This window comes from Hippopotamus amphibius, chromosome 3, assembly GCF_030028045.1.
Source record: "Hippopotamus amphibius kiboko isolate mHipAmp2 chromosome 3, mHipAmp2.hap2, whole genome shotgun sequence".
NCBI lineage: Eukaryota > Metazoa > Chordata > Mammalia > Artiodactyla > Hippopotamidae > Hippopotamus > Hippopotamus amphibius.
The window spans coordinates 19,750,524-19,772,340 of record NC_080188.1 but is presented as its reverse complement, the minus strand read 5'-3'; the positions used below and the strand labels follow the sequence as shown (position 1 = coordinate 19,772,340).

The following is a 21,817-nucleotide window of genomic DNA, read 5'->3' as shown; positions in this document are numbered from 1 at the left end:
TATAGAAGGAAGCATTCTGAGCATGAGGCAATAGCAAAAATAACCTATTTAGCATAATTTCCCAACCCGTAAGTACAAATATCTAAACCATTGAGTGCCCAGTCAAAGCCTGCCCTCTGTGAGTATTTCTCTTTCTCATTTGTCTTTTTCCTTGTGTTTGGGAATGATGTTAGAGCCTTAGAGGGTGATCACTCAGCAGGAGATAAAAGTAATGGCTGACAGTAACTTGTTATATGTCAAGTAGTTTACATGGATTTTAAGAACTTTTTATTAAAAAATAATATAGATGCAGAATTATACACATATCATATACAGCTGGATGAATTTTCACAAACGGAGCACATCCACGTAACCAGCATCCAGATGAAAAATATGACCAGCATGCCAGCAGCTTCCCTATGGCCCTTTCCAGTCACTACCGCCTCACCAAGAAGTCACCATTCTGACTTCTAACAGCGTAGATTAGTTCTGCACGCGTCACTTTTTCATACTTGAGATAGCTACTATTATCCCCATTTTACAGATAAAAAGCAAGGAGGCAGAAGTAGATTCAATAACTTCCCCAAGACCACACAGCTGGTAAGTAAAAGAGCCTGAATTTGAACCTGGATTGTCTAACTCCAGAGCTGGGGATGGGGTGGGGAAGTGTAATTGTAATTCACCCATTTTGTGGGGACCTAAAGTCATGTGATACTTCTAGAAGTTACACTGATCTCCTGAGTCACTTGGCCACAAAGGTCATTGGAAAAGAGAGATTAAAAATCAGCACATATGGCAGAACGTGGGGCACAAAACCTTCTGGAGTTCCCAGGCCCTGTAGGATTACCTTTCTACGTCCATTTTTCCCTGGTGGCTTCCAAATCTCTTGCACTTTGAATCCTCTCTTATCAAACTTCACTCTCAGTAAGGGAAGGAATGAACTAATCCACACTGAGGTAAGTAATGCATTTTCACTTAGGGCACATCCCTTGTTCAATAAGCTGAGGAACAAAGTTCTAATTTGGGGATTTAAGGCCATACCCCGTTAAGTAAAGAGATTCACGTCAAGGGTCAGGAGGTCCTCCACCTGCCCGTGACACTGTACCACAAAGGCAGCCCGGTCTAGGGAGCTCAACCTAGGAACTCTGAGTTGCTGGGGGCCAAATAATTAGACCCCTGGAGAGTCCATTGAACAAGGCTAAGGAGCGGTGTCCCAGATATGAGGCAAAGTGAATAAAGATCTGGAAAGACACTCCAGTCAAGGAACTTCCTTTATTCTAAAGCACTACTCGTAATTTTAGCTTATTTTTGAATAGCATTTCACTGTCCACAGAAGGCTTTCTTCAGGCCTATCTCACCGGAGCCTCCTGACAATCTGTAAGATAGCTACAGAAGACATTCATCTTTCTCTCCTCCTCCTCTTTCATTCGTTTATTAAGAAATGTTTTTTGAGCATCTACTGTGCGCCGGGCTTTTTGAGCATCTACTGTGTGCCGGGCTTTAGGTGGAGCCTAAAAATACAGTGGTGAGCATTATCTCCATTTCATCAAGGAAGAAACTGAGGCTTAAAGAGGATAAATGACTTGCCCAAAATCATGTCAATACTCTAAATTAAATAATATGGCGTGACCATTTACCCTGCGCCAAAGACTTTTAAATGCAGTGTCTCATTAAATCCTCACAACAACTCTATGAGGCAGTTACTATTATTTTACCTCCCATTTTATAAATAAAGGAACTGAAGGTCAGAGAGGTTATATGACTGCCCGAGTTCTCACAGCTGTGTAGGTGGAAGAGCCAGCATTCAGATCCTTATGGGTCTGACTGCAGAAATGAGAGCTGAAGTATTACCTTGTAGATTCAACCACTGATGATATCACTGGTCCATCTGGCCCTGAATAGAACTCCTGAGAGTTTTGACTCTGATGCGAATAATAGGATAAGAGCTCTATGGTTCTATGAGAGGCTTACAATGACTTGGTTGGCTCAGCATAAGCCCAACTTCTTGGGTTAAACTGACATTCCTGTGCATCTCTTACAGAATAGCCTATTCACCCAAATGTTAAAATATATCCATTCAAACATAACTAAAGTACTTGAAATCTGAAGTTTTAAAAAGCATGCCACAAACTAATAAGAACCTACTGTACAGCACAGGGAATTCTCTACTTAATACTCTGTAATGGCTCATATGGAAAAAGAAACTAAAAAAAGAGTAGATGTGTGTATAGGTATAACTGATTCACTTTGCTGTACATCTGAAACTAATACAACATTGTAAATCAATTATACTCCAATAAAACTTTTTAAAAAAGAATAAATAAAAAACATGCCATAATAGCTTGATGCCTTAATTAAAATGCTCTGCCCTTATTGTATGTCAACTGTATCTCAATAAAAGTTCTTAGAAAAACAAAACAAAAACAAAAAAACACTCTGCCCTGAACAGAGTGGATATGCCAGAGATGGAAGGGAGATAACCACTGAAGGCTTCACTTCCACTTTTCAGAATGCTCCCCTACTAACCTGAGTGTTTCTGTACCTTCCTTTCCCCCAAAATTAGTCCCACCATGGGGCAGTCACTTGAGGAGTGTCTGGCTCCTTGTGTTTTGAGGATCCAGAGAGCAGAGACAGCACTCCACTTTCTCTGTGGAGCCCCAGCAGCATCTAGAACCATGTGGCAACCTACAACATTGGTGCTGGCAGCCTCCGCATGGGCCTCCCTGCCTCCATTCTTGCTGCCTTTCCACTTGTGCTCAACATTATAGCCAGAGTGATCTTCCTAAAATCAAATCTGAATGTCACTCACATCAAAAATCTTCAGCAGCATCCCACTGCTGACAGAACAAAGTTCAGACACTAGCTTAAATCATAATGCGCCCTTTATAATCGGGCCTCTTCCTCTCTCTAGCATTATCTCCTGCTGGTTGCACGTGGGCAGAACTGATATTCAGACAGCATGTACCACCGGTATCCCTGTGATTAACCAGAGCCCGTGCTGGTGACTGAAGATTTTGACTATGTTCCTTTCACCTGATTACCATTTTCTCCAGTTGCGGGCCTGACCTCGTTTTATTGTGCTTCACTTTATTGCACTTTGCAGATACTGAGTTTTTGTTTTTTTTTTAATAAATTGGAGGTTTGTGTCAACCCCTCATCAAACGAGCCTATAGGCGCCATTTTTACAACAGCATTATGTTTAAATTAAGGTACGTAGATTGTTTGTTTAGACTTAATGCTATCGCAGACTTAACAGACTACAGTGTAGAGTAAACGTAACTTTAGTGTACATTGAGAAACCAAAAAGCATTCTTGTGACTTGTTTTATTGTGATATCTACACTACTGCGGTGGCCTGAACTCGCAGTATCTCTGAGGTGAGCCTGCATACCAAGCCATCTGCAGCTCCTAGAAGGTTCTCTCCTTCTAGTAGTGTCCACCCAACAAACCTCCACTCATTTATCAAACATTTATTGAACACCTACTATATACTAAGCATGGTGCTAGGCATTCAGGGTAGGAACTCCAGCTCTCAAGAAAATGCTGGTCTAGTGGGAAAACAGAAAAGTTAAGAGATAGTTATAAAATAGCAGGAGAAGCATTAGGACAGAGAGAAATTCCAGTGCTTGAAGAGAACAGAGAAGGGGCACTTAATCCAGACTAGGGTTTAGGGAGCTTTTCCTGGAGATGGGAGATTTCTGCTGGGTTCTGAAGGTGGAAAGGGGGCAGAAGGAATCTTAATGAAGGGAGTGATGAATCTGTAAATAGCACAAAAGAAGTAAAGCCTAAAATGAGAGGAGAGTCTAGTGATACGAGGTTGAGGAGAGAAGTGTGTGTGTGTGTGGGGGTGTGTGCGTGCAATGCAGAGTTGACCATTCAGGTGTGAGATTCCATCCTGACCACAGTGGGAAACCAATCATTGATTTTCATTAGGGAAGTAACTTGATTAGAATTGCATGTTGAAGAGAATGTTCTGGCCAGAGCGTGGAGAACAAGCTGGAAGGGAAGGATGAAAGGAAGGGAGACCAGTTAGAAGTCTGTTGCAGGAAACAGATGAGAGATGATAGTGGGCTAGACTAAGGCACTAGCAAAGGGGTTAGAAATGGAATGGACTCAAGAGGTGTTAACTAAAAGTCGGTAAACACTGATGACTAGTTAGAGATGGGGCAAAAGGAAAGGAAGACTAACTCGCAAGTATCTTCCCTGGGTAACTGCGTGGCTAGAGATGCAGTTTTATATAGCTAACATCATATAGCACTGTTCTGTACACTTTATATGAATTGACCCATTTAATCCTCTTAACAACTCCATGAGATAATACTATTTTTTTAAATAAATTTACTTATTTATTGGCTGCGTTGGGTCTTCTTTGCTGCACACGGGCTTTCTCTAGTTGCTGCAAGTGGGGGCTACTCTTCATTGTGGTGCATGGGCTCCTCATTGCAGTGGCTTCTCTTGTTGTGGAGCACAGGCTCTAGGCATGTGGGTTTCAATAGTTGTGGCACACGGGCTCAATATTTGTGGCTCACAGGCTCTAGAGCACAGGCTCAATAGTTGTGGCGCACAGGATTAGTTGCTCCATGGCATGTGGAATCTTCCCAGAGCAGGGCTCAAACCTGTGTCCCCTGCATTGGCAGGCAGATTCTTAACCACTGCGCCACCTAAGAAGTCAGAGATAATACCATTTTTATTCCATTTTATAGACAAGGAACCTGAGGCACAGAGAGGTTAATTAAGTTGTCCAAGTTCACACAGCTAGTAAGTGACAGAATCAGGATTTAGTCTCAGGCAGTCTGAGAACAGAATTCACATTCTTAATCGGTACCACTGGATTGCAGTTTACTGAGATGAAGAGTATGGAGGGAGTAGCAGATTTGGTTGAGCCTATGACAAGCCAAGCTTAGGACATGTTGAGTTTCAGATGCCTGTAGAAGATCCAGGTGAAGTCCAGAAGGTATTTGGGTATATGCAGATGGGTTAAAACTCTGTGTTTATAAAGTATGACCCTTTATTAATATTACTTTTGGAAATTTTCAATGGATTTTTTTTTCTTTTGCTTTAAATCATGGTGTTCTGTGACTCCCAGTGGGATCAATGGGATTCAGTGCTTCAGGGAGGGAAGAATGGGATGCCAGGCAGGTGTGCAAGCAAGTCATCCCTCAGCTTTGACTATCAGTTTCTTTTCAGTCCATACTGAAACAATAGTTTTGAAAGTCAGGGGTTATCAAAAGGGAGACAGAATTTCTGAATTGTGGCAGCAAACTGTGCAAAGGGTGACTCCTGTCAAGTCAGACCATTGAGAGTTGTCATGATTGTTCAGCTAAGAGCACATGGGTATCAGCCAATATTCATTCTGATTGATCAGCATCCATTCTGATTGGTGGATTCCATGTCACATCAAAAGGAAAGGAGAAAAGGAGGAAAATGTAGGAGAAAGGACAGAAGGTCGGTGGCAAATGTCCCAGGCCAGATGCAAAAAAAACTCACTAAATATTTTAAAAATATTTTGCTGCAGAGGAGCAAGATGAGATAATCCAAAATCCAACGGGACCCCAGACTTGTTCAAAGAAAGTCAAAGAACAGGGCTTCCCTGGTGGCGCAGTGGTTAAGAACCTGCCTGCCAATGCAGGGGATGCGGGTTACAGCCCTGGTCCAGGAAGATCCCGTATGCCGTGGAGCAACTAAACCTGTGTGTCACAGTTACTGAGCCTGTGCGCTAGAGCCCGTGAGCCACAACTGCTGAGCCTGTGGGCCACAACTACTGAAGCACATGCACCAAGAGCCCGTGCTCTGCAACAAGAGAAATCACAGCAATTTGAAGCCAGTGCACCTCAATGAAGAGTAGCCCCCTCTCTCCACAACTAGAGAAAGCCCATGTGCAGCAACAAAGACCCAACACAGCCAATAAATAAAATAAATAAAAATAAATTAATGAATTTAAAAAAGAAAAAGAAAAAAGAAAGTCAAAGAACATTGCAGCCAGTGCTCTGCTTCCCTATCACATCCAACATGGCAGGGAGAGGCAGAATGATGTGTCAAAGGCAGGGCACTGGATGGATATGCCTGAGATAGTGCTACTGCTTCTGGGTTCTCCGTTGTCTTACCATGATGTGTTCCCACATGCTCCCACCACCCTGCTGCCAGCGTGCCCCACCTGCCCAGTGGAGAAGGAAACGAAACCAGGGTTACCCACAGAAAACATCACTGTGAAACCCAAGTATGGGCTGTGGCAGAGGGTGTGACTGAAACTCCGAGGTTCTGCAGGTCCCACACCATCGAATGCTCTTGTGATATAGCTCAACTCCCTGTGTATGGCCAAGAAAACCAAGCACACTTTACTGCTACAGACTTCATTGATTGGCACCAGGACCAAACACTCAGGGATCGGGTTAGATCACCTCACTGCATCAGAAACCAGCAAAGCCCCCTTGACCAGCATGAAGATCCAGAGCTTCTTACCTCCTGCCATGACATTATATGAGCTCCTTGCAAACACAGAGCCATTTTGAAGGAAAAAGAGCGAGAGCGGAGAAAGAGCTCTGGCAGGGAAATGGACTGAAAATTTACTTAAAAGAGACTTTTTAATCAAAAAGAAATTATTGTAAACCAAAAGAGGCTGAGATACCTTTAATTTCAAGACCAAGTATTTTTTTAAATTTATTTTATTGAAGCATAGTTGATTTACAATATTGTGTTAATTTCTGCTGTACAGCAAAGTGATTCAGTTATACCTAGGTATATGTTCTTTTTCATATTCTTTTTCCATTATGGTTTATTACAGGATATTGAGTATAGTTTGCTGTGCTATATAGTAGCACCTTGTTGTCTATCCATTCTATATATAATATTGCATCTGCTAACTTCAAACTCCCAGTCCCTCCCTCTCCCACCCACTCCCCCGTGGCAATCACGTTTGTTCTCTTTATCTGTGAGTCTGTTTCTGTTTCATAGATAAGATTATGTTTTCATAGATTTGTAAGACTAAGTATCACTGTTATTCTGGCTATCCAGTAAAACAAAGGTACACATTGGTATACAAAACAAAGAAACTCTATTTTCTACATCTAAGTGCATATTAGTAATGAGGAAAATGTCATCCCTTCTCCTCATGCTTCCTTTTATGTGTAGTGAGTTCAGTGAACATAACACCTGGCCTCTCTCTGCCTCTGTTTTCTTTTCACCCCTGGAGCAGTAGTTTCACACCTGATTGATAACTTTGGAAATAACCAGTATTCATGGCTATGCAATTTCTTCTTCCTCTTGGGAGGGAGCCTAACAGTAGACAAGTTACCTTCTGTTCTTCTCCCTCCTAAATCCTCCCAGACCCAGTGTCTCCTGTAACTGGGTGTGGTAAGTCTGCCGAATTTGGGGGGCTCAGTTGGCAGGCCCATTTGGCTTTCATGCCAAGCTAAGTCCTCTAACGTCCTCTAGTCTGCTCCATCAGTAATAAACATGGTACTTTCATCTTCATTTTTTAAATTGATGGTAAAATTAACATAAAATAATATTCACCATTTTATTTTGAAGTAGACAATTCAATGGCTTTTATTACTTTCACAGTGTTGGGTAACTATCACCACTATATAATTCCAGAACATTTTGATCACTGCCCCCCCCCCCTCCAAAAAAAAACCCTTACCCATTAAGCAGTCACTCTCTGTAACCTCTCATTCCGGTCCCTGGCAACCACTGATCTGCTTTCTGTCTCTATGCACTTGCCTATTCTGGACATTTCCTATAAATGGAATCACATAACATGTGGCCATTTATGACTGGCTTTTTCCTCTTAGCCTGTTTTCAAGATTCACCTATGTTGTCACATATATCAGTACTTCATTTCTTTTTATGCCATTGTGTGGCCATACCACATTCTATTTATCCATTCAACAGCTGATGAACACTTGTGTTGTTTCTACTGTTTGGGGTATTATGAATAATGCTGCTAGGAATGGTCATGATTTGCAAATATTTACTCCCATTATATGGGTTACCTTTTCGTATTCTTTTTTAATTTTCCTTTTTTTTTTTTTTTTATTTTTGGCCACACAGTGCAGCTTGCAGGATCTCAGTTCCCCAACCAGGGATTGAACCCAGTCCACAGCAGTGAAAGTATCAAATCCTAACCACTAGACCACCAGGGAATTCCCATCCTTTTCATATTTTTGATAGTGTCATTTGATGACAAAGGTTTTAATTTTGATGAAGTCAAATTTATGTTTTTTTTTTCTTTTGTGCTTGTGCTTTTGGTGTCATATCTAAGAATTTATTGCCAAATCCAAAGTCATGAAGGCTTTTCCCTATTTTTTCCTAAGAGTTTTCTGGGTTAGATCTTACATCTTTGATCCATCTTGAGTTAATTTATGCCTATGGTGTGAGGTAGGGCTCCAACTTCATTCTTTGGATATTTTGTTGTCCCAACAAAATTTATTACAAAAACTATTCTTTCCCTATTGAATTGTCTTGGCTCCCTTGTCAAAAATCAATTCACTATAGAGGTATGAATTTGTTTCTAAACTCCCAGCTCTATTCCATTGGCCTGTGTCTATCTTTATGTCAGCACCAGTCTTAATTACCTTAGTCTTGTAGTAAGTTTTCAAGTTGGAAAGAGTGGGTTCTTCAGCTTTGTTCTCCTTTTTCAAGATAGTTTTGACTATTTGGGTCCCTTGCAAGTCCATATAAATTTTAGGGTCAACTTTTTCATTTCTGAAAAAAAAAAGTTGTTGGGATTTTGATAAGAATTGCATTGAATCTGTAGATCACTTTGCAGAGTATTGCCATCTTAACAAAATTAAGTCTCCCAATTCATGATCACAGGATGTCTTTCCATTTATTTAGGTCTTCTTTAATTTATTTCAGCAATGTTTTCCTATTTTCAGTACGCAAGTCTTAGTTAAATTTATTCCTAAGTAGTTCAATCTTTTCTGATGCTATTGTAAATGGATTTGTTCATTTCTTTTTTGGATTGTTCATTCCTAGTGTGTTGAAATACATTTGATTTTTGTATGTTTTTAGTATCCTTTTTTTTTACTGAAGTAAGTTGATTTACAATATTATATTAGTTTCAGGTGTACAGCATAGTGATTCAGTATCTTTATAGTTTTTACTCCATTAAAAGTTACTACAAGGTAATAGCTATTATACCATGTGCTATACAATATTTTCTTGTTGCTTATTTTTAGTATCTGTTTTAACTCCTTGCTTCTTTTCTTAGTTTATTTAGAACGTGAAAGGGAAAAAGAGATGCTATTTATTGGGACCCTTTCAGAAACCAACACTTGATATACATCCATTCGATAGCTGAGGACATGGAATGAAAATCAGACAGAGGTGCACGCTGACAAAGAAGGGGTCAAGAATGGGACTTTGGTGAATATCAATGATCAGGGAGCAGTTAGGAGAAGAATTACCCATGTAGTTCAAAGAAGTCATAGTCAGAGAAATGGGAGAAAAATTACGTTTCATCATTTATTGATATTGACATGTAAAAGTCCCCCACAAATCTTAAAATCTTGAAATAACAATTAGTTCAACTTTGCTTTTCCTTATTTCCGATACTAGGCTTCGGTCTGGTATTTGACAAAAATAGTTTTGCCCAACATATAGTAAGTCTGGAGAACACTAAATTAGATTTATGTGTTCTTTTAGTCCCAAGATTTAAAGGTTTGCTGTCTGTGATGAGGAGGTAATGAGCTAGGGCAATGGCTTGATAGTAAATGTTTAACAACTGGCTCTCTAGAAAGAAAAAGCCCTGATTTGTAACCTTTCCAATTTCCATGATATTACTAGTCCCACCATGGCTGATCAAGATACCAAGGTGCTATCACTGAACACCCACTTGAGAAGAGAGTGCAATAGTCCAGCATTATTCAGTATTTCCACTGTACAGATAAAACAAGTGTAAATAACCTTAACAGCATAGATAATAGTGGCAAGTTTTAAGTGTTTAATACCTTTGTTTTTACTATAATTTATCTTATTATAAGTTTATATAATTTGTTTTTTCAGTAATGGCTGTGTTTAACAGTTGGCTCGCAAAATTCCTGAAAATTAAATAATTAGCTCTCATGAGCTAGTACCAGTCAACTTCAGCCTGGGGTACAGGCAAACTTTGAGCTAAGGGACACATGTCTTTGCATAGACGCAAGAGCATGGCCATGAGGTCAGACACACCTCTCTCAGACTTATGAGAATTTGAGCAAGCTACTAAATCTCAGTTTCTTCACCAATAAAAAGGGATGATAATATTTCTCTCTCTTTTTTTAAAGCTTTGCATCCTCTTTTTTTTTTCTTTTTTAATTTAGTTATTTATTGGCTTCGTTGGGTCTTCATTGCTGCACGTGGGCTTTCTCTAGTTGTAGCAAGTGGGGGTTACTCTTCATTGAGATGCACAGGCTTCTCACTGCAGTGGCTTCTCTTGTTGAGGAGCATGGGCTCTAGGCACAAGGGCTTCAGTAGCTGTGGCACACGAGCTCAGTAGTTGTGGCACATGGGCTTTGTTGCCCTGCAGCATGTGGGATGGAACCCACGTCCCCTGCACTGGCAGGCCTATTCTTAACCACTGCTCCACCTAGTAAGTCTGTATATCTCTTTCAGGGTCATTATAAACATGAGAGGTAAATATAGAGGCTGAGCCATAAGAGGTGTTCAAAAATCTTGGTTTAATATTATTTTCCATAGCTTTAAGCATAGTATCATTTCTGGATGGAGAGGGGTACAAGAAAAGACAATTGAGAGTTACCCAGGGTACAACTGGGAGTTACCAAGTCCCACACTAGGTATAGCGTTTGTGTGAGGACACAGATGTAAGTGTTTCACTTATACACTTGGCATGGGGAGAGGCTTGGAAATCTTGCCTCTGGGAGTCTGGGAGGAGGGGAAACAGAGTATCAGGCACATGGCAACCCTAGAAATTGGGGAATCAGACTGTGATTATAGGTCCCCCTACAAGGTCTTCCTGGCTCCCCAAATATATTCTTAACAAACTGCACAGAAACTTGACTGTTCTACCCTTTAAATTTCAGATACGTTACCTAAAAGGAGGGAGGCTTTGCCCTGAGCACGTCACGGGGATCAGCTTATCAGTCAGCCTGGGGGGCAGAGAGCAGGGCCCCAGGGAGATGTCACCGGGGGCAGGCATGTTGTTGTGGGGCGGGGTGGGGGACTGGGGCAAAGCTCCCGGCCTGGAGTGGGGCTTTGTAGGGGGCTGTTGGGACATGAAGGAAAGAAAGATACCACACAGCAGTGAGAGGGAAGGGTCGAGAAGAGGCACAAAACCAGTTCTGCCCCACCTCCCAGACCTGCCTGGAGACTCTGATTTCACACCACTCCGTGAGAAAGCTAACATCCTCTTTTTGCTTTTCTGTGTCCTCAGCTGCAAATGCCAGGGATACACTTAATCAGGAAGTAAATGCACAGTGGCTGGCACTTGATCTCATTTGTCAACATTTCACAGCCTTTTTGGAGAGGCCTGTGGAAAGATGAGCTGAAGGGTATAATCCTTTCGCCCTGGGGAGGCCAGGTTTGTTTTTTGTTTTTTGTTTTTTTTTTTTTGCACCCTCGTTTACTGATCACTTATGAAACAGCAGTTGCAACCTGTCAATCGTGTTTTAGGTATGGGAAATCCAGCATTCTGACATCCCACCAAAACAGGTTCTTTCCTTCAGAGAGTAGTGGCCACATGTGTGCTGGGAACCTGCCTTTGTGCTCAATCGGGGGTCCCTGGGCAAGTCGCTTGGCTTCTCTAGGCTTCCACATCCTTTCTGTAAATCAGAGATACAGTAATAGTACCTACCTTGTTAGGTTGTTTTGGGGAGACCTAATGTGAGTACAATGCTTTGCCCGACGGTAGCTAATGCAGTAAGTGCTCAGTAAATTGGAGCAGCTTGGTGTTATTACTACTGGCTGTGTGAACTTGGCAAGTTATTTCATCTTTCTGGGTCTCAGTTTCCTCGTTTCTGTCTTGTGCCCCAGGTGATCTTGGAGGCGTCTCTGATTCCAGCACTGTTACCCCCTGACAAACAAGACTCTTTGCCTCAACCTTGGCCCTGTTTATCTAAAGCCAGAGATCCCACCATTTGCTGTTGCTGCTGCAACGCTCAGATAGCAAAGACCTCCGACAGCCCGGAAGGCTTGTCCACCCCTCCCCTTGAACGGAGTTTCAAGGCTCTGGGACAAGGAGCAAACTGGGGTGTTTCTCTAACCACAGTATGAGAAGAGGGGGCAGGGTGCTAGACAGCAGGACCTGGGTGTACTGAAAACAATTGCCCTTGAAACGTTGCCTAGAGGGAGGAACAAATGTGCTCGTGGGCCAAGGTCTTGACAGACACGTCAGCATTTGCTCAGGGGCCCAGCACCATCTCCTGGGATTCTACCCCCGAAATAGATGGTGGCCGAGTCAGGAAAACAGCTCTCCGCGTTCAGAAAAAAATTGCCCTCTGGACTCTGGTTGAATGAGGCAAAGGCTCTTCTTTCTGGATGAGGCCCTGTGAATGATTATGAAAAAGTGAGAGAGAGGGAAAGACACAGAGAGAGAGAGATGGAGAGAGAGGGAGAGATGGGTAGATGAAGTCAAACTTTGTATCTCTGGGCTGGGACAGAAATACAGGTTGAAGGCAGGGGGCACCCTATTAATGCTCTTAGCCCTACCTAATATTTCTTTCTCTCTCTCTCTTTTTTTTTTAGCTTTTTATTTTATATTGGAGTATAGTTGATTAACAATGTATGTTTCAGGTGTACAACAAAGTGATTCAGTTATACATATACATGTATCTATTCTTTTTCAGATTCTTTTCCCAATTAGGTTGTTACAGAACATTGAGCAGAGTTCCCTGTGCTATACAGTAGGTGCTTGTTCTGCCTAATATTTCGAATGATCCTACTGTTCTTAGCTGAGGCACACAATGCGACAAGGATTGAGTACCTTGGACACAAAGTAAGAGGGAAAGACTTCTTTTAACCTTAGACCGAGGTCCCTAGGGCAGGATGCTAAGGAGTTCAGACTGACTTACTCCCAGAATATCTTGGGTTAACCTCATCTCCATAACAAAGGGAAGAAAAGGAAAAATACCTGTGACTCTGTACAGGGCGTGTTTTCCACAATCCCTGTTTTCTCAGAGCCTCACTTCTCTGGGGCCTCCCCTGATTTCCATTAGAGATTTCCAGACGTCAGTTAAGGAGCTGGTTTCCAGCTGGTAGGAGCATTGCTTGTTAAGAATATTCACAAGATCCCAGGCCTTTAGATGACAAGTCACAGGGTTTCTGTCACCCTCCCAGCTGGAAGGTTTCTGCTAAATGACAAACTTCCTAACGTTTTTCCCTACACATCTTGTACTGCGATCCACTTTCAAGATTACATTTCAGTTTTTTATACTGTGTCTCGTTTTGAGCCACTGGTTCCATGCCTCCCTGTAAGTATGAAAGAAGCACCTGTCACAGAAAAATGGCTTCAGTGAGTAAGGGCCACCCCCTACCCAGCTGCCATCCTTGTGTGCCTCTGTCACTCTGTTCTGCCTGGACGCAGGAGGGTGAGAGCTGCAAGGAAGCTTAGAAATTATGTGTTCTCAGTTAACACCAGCCCGCTCACAGATCCATCACGCCATGGCCACACTTTTATGCTAAATAATGGCAATATATCTAGCATTATCCTCAGAACAGGAGCATCGACCTGTAGAATGCCCTGCTAGTGTACAAAGTGTGCCAGTAATGGGCTCCAGGTGGGGCTCCCTTAAACCATGGGACACTCACTTACACAATTCTGTTATCCAGGCAAAAACAAAGAAAGGTGAGTGTATTCGTTTGCTAAGGCCGCCATAACAAAAGACCACAGACTGAGTGGCTAAAACAACAGAACTTATTTCTCACAATTCCAGAGGCTGGAAGTCAATGATCAAGGTGTTGGCTGGTTTGGTTTCTCCTGAGGGCTCTCTCCTTGACTTGCAGACAGCTGCCTTCTCGCTGTGTCCTCACACGGTCTTTCTGCTGTGCATGTGCATCCCTGGTGTTTCTCAGTGTGTCCAAATTTTGTCTGCTTATAAGGACACTAGTCAGATCAGATTAGGGCCCTCCCTAAGGCCTCACATTAACTTAATCACCCCTTTAGGGTCCTCTCTCCAAATACAGTCACATTCTGAAGAGCGGCGGGCTTGGGCTTCAACACACGAATTCGTGGGGACACATTTCAGCCCATAACAGTGAGCTTTCCTGCCCTCTGTTGTCACTGATGTTGACGAAAAGGTGGAAGAGGAGAACATACTCTATAATTTCAGAGATATATAAACACTCAGGAACTATCCAGAGGTTAGCAACTAGGACCAGGAAAGTTTAAAAAAAGGAACTCACTGGGCCTGAAACAGAAAAGGCTGATTTTCTTTCACTGAAATATAGGGTGGCAGGCTTAAATACCCTCACCATACAACTGGGTTGTGCAGAGAAAATATTTTTTTCGTATTCTCATCTTATTTGTTGTTATTTGCTAGGTAAAGAGGAGAAAGATAACTGAGTGCCCCATCTAGCTTAAACCTTAGTCTAAATAACCATTCAACTGGTCCCTCTTGGGTTCTGGCAACGATGCTGGGAAGATGGCAGCTTGGCTTTGTGCAGGCCCTCACGTGGGCGCTTGGCCCCCATTACTGATGTCTGCAACCGGCATAGCTCCTGGTCTGGGCTCCCCCTCGCTTGCCCCCTGGGCTAGCTTATCCAACATGCCTTTCATCAGAACATGTAACTCACCACTTTCCCTCCTAACTCAGCTTCTGTTCGTGGCCTCTTCTTCCCACGATGCCCCCGAATGAGAAGAGGAAACTCGTTCATTTCCTCTACCTTAGAGCTTCCTGGCTCTAGCCCGGATATAACCTATAGACTCCTGGCTAAACCTCCTAAATCATAAACAGAGTTATATTCTCTGTCCTATGGGAGAAACTCTGTGATCTAGACGAACTGGGAGTTTAAATTATTTAGAAAAATCCTTTCCCTCACTCCAAGCCTAGCGTTCAGGTTATTGTCTGGCTGTGAAATCCTATTTTCAATGTCAGAAACTGAATACTAACCCTCTCTTTGAATTCCTTCAGGAACCATTTTAATCACTTCTCCGGATAAAAAGATTCCTCCAGCTAGTAGGGAGAAAGCAAAAAAGAAAAGCACATGAGTCCCCCCAGTTATAACTCCCATAAGCATAGTTTGTGTACTTCTTGACAGGCAGTTCCCCAAAACACTTGCTTCATATTTTTAAGGGAAGGAAGGAAAAAGAGGGAAAGAAATTAATATTTTATATCAATTCCTAAAACTTAGAAAACTTTTTTTTAATACTGTATGAGGATCTATCAAAATCTACAGTTGTTTCCTGACTAATGCACATAAAGTTTTATCATTTATTAAAAAAAGAAATTAATATTTTGAAGGTCATAACTAATTATCCGTGGTCTTGATAGGTTAGAACAAGGCAAATTTGGTTCTGATCGAAATGGGAACTGTCGTGAGCAGTCTGAGAGAAGCTGAGCTTGTAATCATACTTGAGAATTAGAGTAAAAAAGGGTCATTGTGGCAAAGATGAAGAGATGAACTAAATGGCCTCTGCAAACTTCTAGATCCCACTCCTGCACTAACCCCAAGAACGCCCAGAGATGATGTTGGAGCCATCTTTTCTGGAGTCCAGTGTATACGGGTGGCCAGGGGTCCACCCCCATCATGGTAGCCTCTGTGAAAGCAGGAACATGATAGGGCTGAGAAGTCCTAGGTTCCACAGAGAGTCTGTGACATCCTTCCCAGGAAGGTGGCTGAAGTTTGGTAAACCTCAGGAGACGTGGAGGCTTCCGGGAAGAAGAAAATCAGAAAGGCAGCAGAGATTCCTCTACCCCTGGGGTAGCTGAGAGGGGGTAGCTGAGAGGACTTTGAGCAGAGTGAACCACGCCCACCCAAGGGGCCGCGTGGTGACTCTACGGGGCCTGCTAGGCAGGGCCCCTGAGCAAAAGCATATGGCTTCTCAAAGCCTCAGTTTCCTCAAGAGTAGAAAGAGGGTATCAGTGTCCACCGCCTGTGTTTACTGAGAGGGTTACATGGGATAACAGATCCAGAGCCTAACACCAGGCCTGGTACAGAGCACGTTGTCAACACACAGTGGCTGTTTTTATGGCTGCCATTTTTTTTTTTTTTTAATGAAACCTGGAAAGAAAGAATACAGAGACACCAGAGTAGAAAAACCTGCAAGAGGATCCTCTGGTATATAAAATAAACAAAAGATTTCTTTGTATGGCCTTTTTTCCTCCTTCTGGGTAAAACGAAGGAGCAAAGATTCGATGCTAAAGCTGCAGTTCATATTGTCAAAAAAGGAACATAATGTAACCAGGATCCTCTGGGTGTTTACTGAGAAACTGACAAGGGTATTTAACCCCATGCTTAGGGTGAGGGTCACTTGCTGAGAACTCAGCCCCTCTGCTGTTCTTTTGTGACCCCGGAAACGTCAGAGTCCTCAGGCTGAGTGCTCTGGGGCAATGCATGCACGACACTGAGTGGGAGGACTCTAGGTCGAGCGAAGAATGGAAAATTACTCTTTTTACTGTGGCTCCATAACTGGTGTGTTAAAAATGAACCAAAGGGATAGAAATGATGCAGACCAGAATCCACAGTGGGAGAACCAGGAAAGTCAGGAACCCAAGAAGTAGAGTTGAGGAAAAAAAAAAAAAAAAAGACATTAGAGTTGGAACCATCATCACTGTGATTCAGCGGCTCAAGAGCAGTCACCACCCCTAGAATTTTCCAGGAAAATCAGATTACTTGCCCAAGTCCGCAGCTAACCCATCTGGGTCTCCCGACTTCAATCTAGCGCTCTTGCCATATCCAGTGATTAGAGAGAAGGCCCTCAGAGGGAAGAGCCAAGAAGGAAAGAAAAGGTCATTTCAATCCAGGTCCCAAGATTGGTTTGCTGGCATGAAAGGAAACTTAACTCCAAGACTTCAGCCAGGAGAAGGCTCTGGGGATGGAGGCCCAATGTTAAAACAACAAGCGGTTGGAGTTGAGCAATGGATGGCATGACTCCAGGCACTGAAGGGAGCAAATGCACCTGCTCAGGTACTGAAGCATGACAGGACTTGGCCAAGCCTGAGTGCAACAGGAGAGAAGGTGGAGGAGGGCAGAGCAAAGGGCTTGGTTGAAAAACTCACTTGACAAACACTAAACAAGATTCTGGCACTTCAGGAGACATTCTTTTTTGGCCCCTTGCTGTTCAGTGTCTAAATCCCCCCTCCCAATTTTGTGGGCCCCCCACCCCCAACCATTGTGACTCAGAGCCTTCTTCTGCACCAGCATCTCAAGAGTTAACCAGAGGACGTGAACCCAGCGTAACTATGCTGTATCTCCTGAGTGTTAAGCCAACACATGCATAGCACAGGAGGGAAAAGGTGGAAAACCTTGCACTTATCCTCACTGCTGAAGTGACCACACGGGGTCTAGGACACCACCACCCAGGACTCTGAATTGTGCAAAGTCATAGAAACAGTGGTGTTGGATCCGTGGTGGTAGCTGAGGTGATCTAGTACTAAGATCAATGTGCAAGGATGGTGGTCATGGTTGGCAAGGGTGGTGGCATCCTGGTCACATTGTGTCTGCTGTCTAGCCTCCACGGTTTCCAAGCCTGCTTCTTCTACCTCCTTACAGATTTTGTGAGCAACCATTCATTAATTCATTTCTATCATTGTTGGCCAGCCTCCAACTGTAGATACCTGACTGCCACAAGCCCCATGCCTCACCTGCAACATGAGAAGCCAAGGAGTTTTAGAAGCTAGGACTCAGCTCAGCTGTGAATCTTACAAAGGCAGAAGATGTGAGAACATGATGGAAGGTTAAAAGGTTCACAGTGGAACACATACAGTGGAAACACATGGACAAAACTGTCTGTTATGCCTGCTGAAACCACTTATGTGATGCTGGGAGAGAGATTTGGCCACATGGTCCTGCCACTGCTGCTCTCCATTGGGGATGGACCCACGCTCAGACTGGAGGTGTAAAAACTTGCCCAGGATCACGCAGGTAGCCAAGGGGCACAATGCTTGGAAGCTGTTGGGTTCAATTAGGCCTTGAAATGTCAGGAAGAAAAGAGGCTTTGGTTCTTTTTAAAAAGAGGCATTGGGTGTTAGAGGTCTGGACTGGATTATACAATCTGCACCAAGGACTTCCTCAGTTTCATAAACAATGGAGCATTGACTGCCGGAGAGAGGGAGAGTTTCCTGATTGGAACAAAGAAGACAACCCTAGGGTTTTTAAGCCACGCTCAGAAAGTTACATAGCCATACCATCTCCCAGTGATTCCATGCTAAAACAAGAAGGGAGAGATTTTAAGAATTAAAGAGGAAGAAGGGAGAAATCTATGGTGGATATGGAGAAATACCCTCATATCTCTAGGTCCAGGCTCTGGACTCCCTTTTCTTTCTTTGCAACAAGCCCCAAAGACTTATTCTGTTTCTATCTCCCCTCTATTCCTTAGAGCTCTTCTCACTCTTCCATCCTACTCCAAGATGGCTGCAGAGTAAGAACACCTCATTCCAGCTGCCCTTGAAGACAAATACACACCCTTATTCTCTTAAGGATTTTCCTCTAAGAATTCAGGACAAACAGGGAAACAACAAAAATACAAACAAAGGGATAGTTACAAAGCTTTAGAATCTTACAAGGCTCACATATTCTTGGTTCTTTCATGCTGAGCCAAGACGTTACCAACAACAGCTAACTTTTACCAGGCATTTATTATTCGCCAGGCACTGGACTAAGTATTCCACTGGTGCTATCTTACTTTATATTCCCAGCAACCTCATGGATTTTATTTTTTTTTTATTTTGTTTTTTTTAATTAACTAATTTATTTATTTTATTGGCTGTGTTGGGTCTTTTTTGCTGTTCACGGGCTTTCTTTTTAGTTGCAGTGAGTGGGGGCTACTCTTTGTTGTGGTGCGCGGGCTCCTCATTGCCATGGCTTCCCTTGTTGCAGAGCACGGGCTCTAGGCGTGTGGGCTTCAGTAGGTGCAGCACATGGTCTCTAAAGTGCAGGCTCAATAGTTGTGGTGCACGGGCTTAGCTGCTCTGCAGCATGTGGGATCTTCCTGGAGCAGGGATCAAACCCATGTCCCCTGCATTGGTAGGCGGATTCTCAACCACTGCGCCACCTAGGAAGCTCCCGTGGATTTTATTAATGGGACTGAAGCTGAGAGAGATTAAATAATTTTCAAAGGTCAATTTGTAGTTAGCTGCAGAATTGGAATTTGAACCCAAGTCTCTCTGACTCTATATCTGAGAGTGCTCCTCTTTTAAATTTTATTTTATTTTTATAATGCTCACTTCCTTCCTTGTTCCTTCATCCCATCCCCATCTCCCCCTTACAGAGAATTTATATTAATTTCTGGTTTACCTTACTAGTGTTTTGGGGGCAGAATATAAACACACACAGACATACACACACAGAAATTAAAGCTGGTGCTGTTTATATTATGCCCAGTTGAATGCCTACTCTGTCTTTTTAAACAAAACAAGGGACTTACCTGGTGGTACAGTGGTTAAGAATCCGCCTGCCAATGCAGGGGACACGTGTTCCATCTCTGCTCCAAGAAGATGCCACAAGCCACAGAGCAACTAAGCCCATGTGCCACAACTACTGAACCTGCGCTCTAGAGCTGGTGAGCCACTACTGAGCCTGCTTGCTGCAACTACTGAAGCCCATGCGCCTAGAGCCTGTGCTCCACAACAAGAGAAGCCACCACAATGAGAAGCCTGTGCGCCGCAACAAAGAGTAACCCCTGCTCATCGCAACTAGAGAAAGCCTGCATGCAGCAACAAAGACCCAACGGAGCCTAATTAATTAATTAATTAATTTAAAAAAAAATGAAACCAAAACAAAACAAAAAATCAGTTTAGTAGGAAGGAAGGCATTTTCCAGAGCCAAATAAGAGGGGATTTGTAGGAAGTAAATTCTTCTTTCGATGGGTGAAAACAGGTGTATAAGGACTTTCCAACATTGCCTAAAACTTCCCAGATAGATTTTTTTTAAGTGTCTATAGTAATAATACTAGTATTTGGATATCAAAAACAGAGACATGAAAAAATTGTAAGTTTACTGTGATCCAAAGTAATGAAAACTAAATTCCAATCTTTACTTATATCTCTCAAAGAATATCAACAGAAATCCAATTAATAAACCTCAGCAAATTTTCCAAATCCAAATTCTAAAACTCAGTCTATGATATTTTCTCTTCCTCCCTCCACCTTTCCCCTCTCCCTTAGGTTTTTAGTATTTAAATCAACTTAGCTTCTTGTGCTAAGTGTTCTGTGCTTTCTTCCCACTTCTCAGATTCTATTTCTTCCTATCTCTTTATTCCTCCTAGGATCTGGGAAACAGAGCTGGCAATGGTTCTTTAGAGGGGGGCTACTTTAAGGAATACCTCTGTGCTGATAAAGCGATTCCCTGCACAACACCTAGTAACTCATTGATAATGTTTGCAGTTTAGCGGAGAAACATACCAGGTATGTTTCCAGTAAAGAGAAAGAAATCACACCAGCTATTTGAATAAGGAAACTTTAATATAAAGAACTGTTAACTAGTGGAAGGTGATTAACTACTAAGAGGAGTAAGAGGGACCCCTAAAGGGTTCAGAAGTAGCCAGTACAATAAAAATAAGCTTTTACCTCTAGGCTGAAGGAACTGGACAAAGAAGGAATTAAGGACTTAGGAGACCTCTTCCAAGAGGATGTGGCCACTACAAGAACACACAGCCTGACGAGACGAAGAAACTGGTTGTTTACAGATGGCATCCACTCTGACTGGTCAGGATCTGTACTTTTATCAATTCATTGTCTCTCAGCTCCAAGTTTACCCTTCTTTACAGAGCTCTGTGATATCAGAGCCAGACAGTGTAAACATTTCTCCTTTGCCAGCTAGCAAAATGTTAAGTTTCATCAGTTGAAACACGGCCACATGGGCTGCTAGAATGACACGGCCAGGACATAGCCACAGAGAGTTCCCTTCTAGGCTCTGGCCCTCTGTTATTATTATTCAGCATGTGAGCCTGGCAGCCCATGTGGCCATGTTTCAACTGCAGCCTAAGCACTTGCTCTCCTTACTGTGACTCAAGTAGCTCTGGTGCGCCTATTACTGACCAGGTTCTTGGTCTCCTTAATCAGTAGACATCGATCAGAGGCCAGACAAGGTATTCAGTCAAGGGTTTTGGGGAGCCCTTATTGCAGCCGCAGGGAGCAAGACCAAACAACAGGTTCCCTTGCTTGTTGCCCAAGGGGGAGTTGGTTCCTTATATGGGGTGAGGGTAGGGGTGTGTCCAGAGGTTGGGCTGGAGGGGTGGCTTAGGTGGTTGTCCAGCCCTTTGTGGTGTTATGTTTAGGGAGCATGGGCAGTTTGACCCCCTGCTTTTGCTCCCAGCTCAGGCTTTTTTGGTCGTTTTGTATTGTTGGTCCAGAATTTGCCCCAACTGTGCACGTGTGCAGTTATTTTTAGTCCCTTATAGTTTCTTTGTATTTTGTAGCTCCAGGACAGTTTGTCCAGGTGAAAGTATTGCAGCACTGCAGCAAAGGGTCCCAGGTCCCGGCCTGTCTCATGCCCACAACCTCTGTTAATAGCAGACTGCTTCTAGAGATGGCTCTGGTCTGACTCTGCTAAGTTATTCCTGTCTTCCAGGTGAGAACACTGAGCTTCACAGAGCTAAGCAACTTAACGAAGTCACGTGGCTAGGAGATGGTGCAAAAAAGACATGAGGTCAGGTTAGCCTGATCATCACCAAAGTCTGCTCAGTCCTTTTCTTAGGGGGATGTGTGACACTGCTAGTTTTATAAGCTGTTGCTTGCTTTACATGT

The 21,817-nt window shown here is 43.0% G+C and overlaps 1 long non-coding RNA gene across 1 annotated transcript; it reads left to right on the top strand.

Annotated features, from left to right (window-relative positions):
* The first annotated feature begins 523 nt into the window (after positions 1-523).
* On the top strand, positions 524-21,560 carry LOC130850160 (uncharacterized). The gene is made up of 3 exons (XR_009052846.1): positions 524-579; positions 20,645-20,776; positions 21,490-21,560. It is a non-coding gene; the product is annotated as an uncharacterized LOC130850160 (long non-coding RNA).
* The last annotated feature ends 257 nt before the right edge of the window (positions 21,561-21,817 follow it).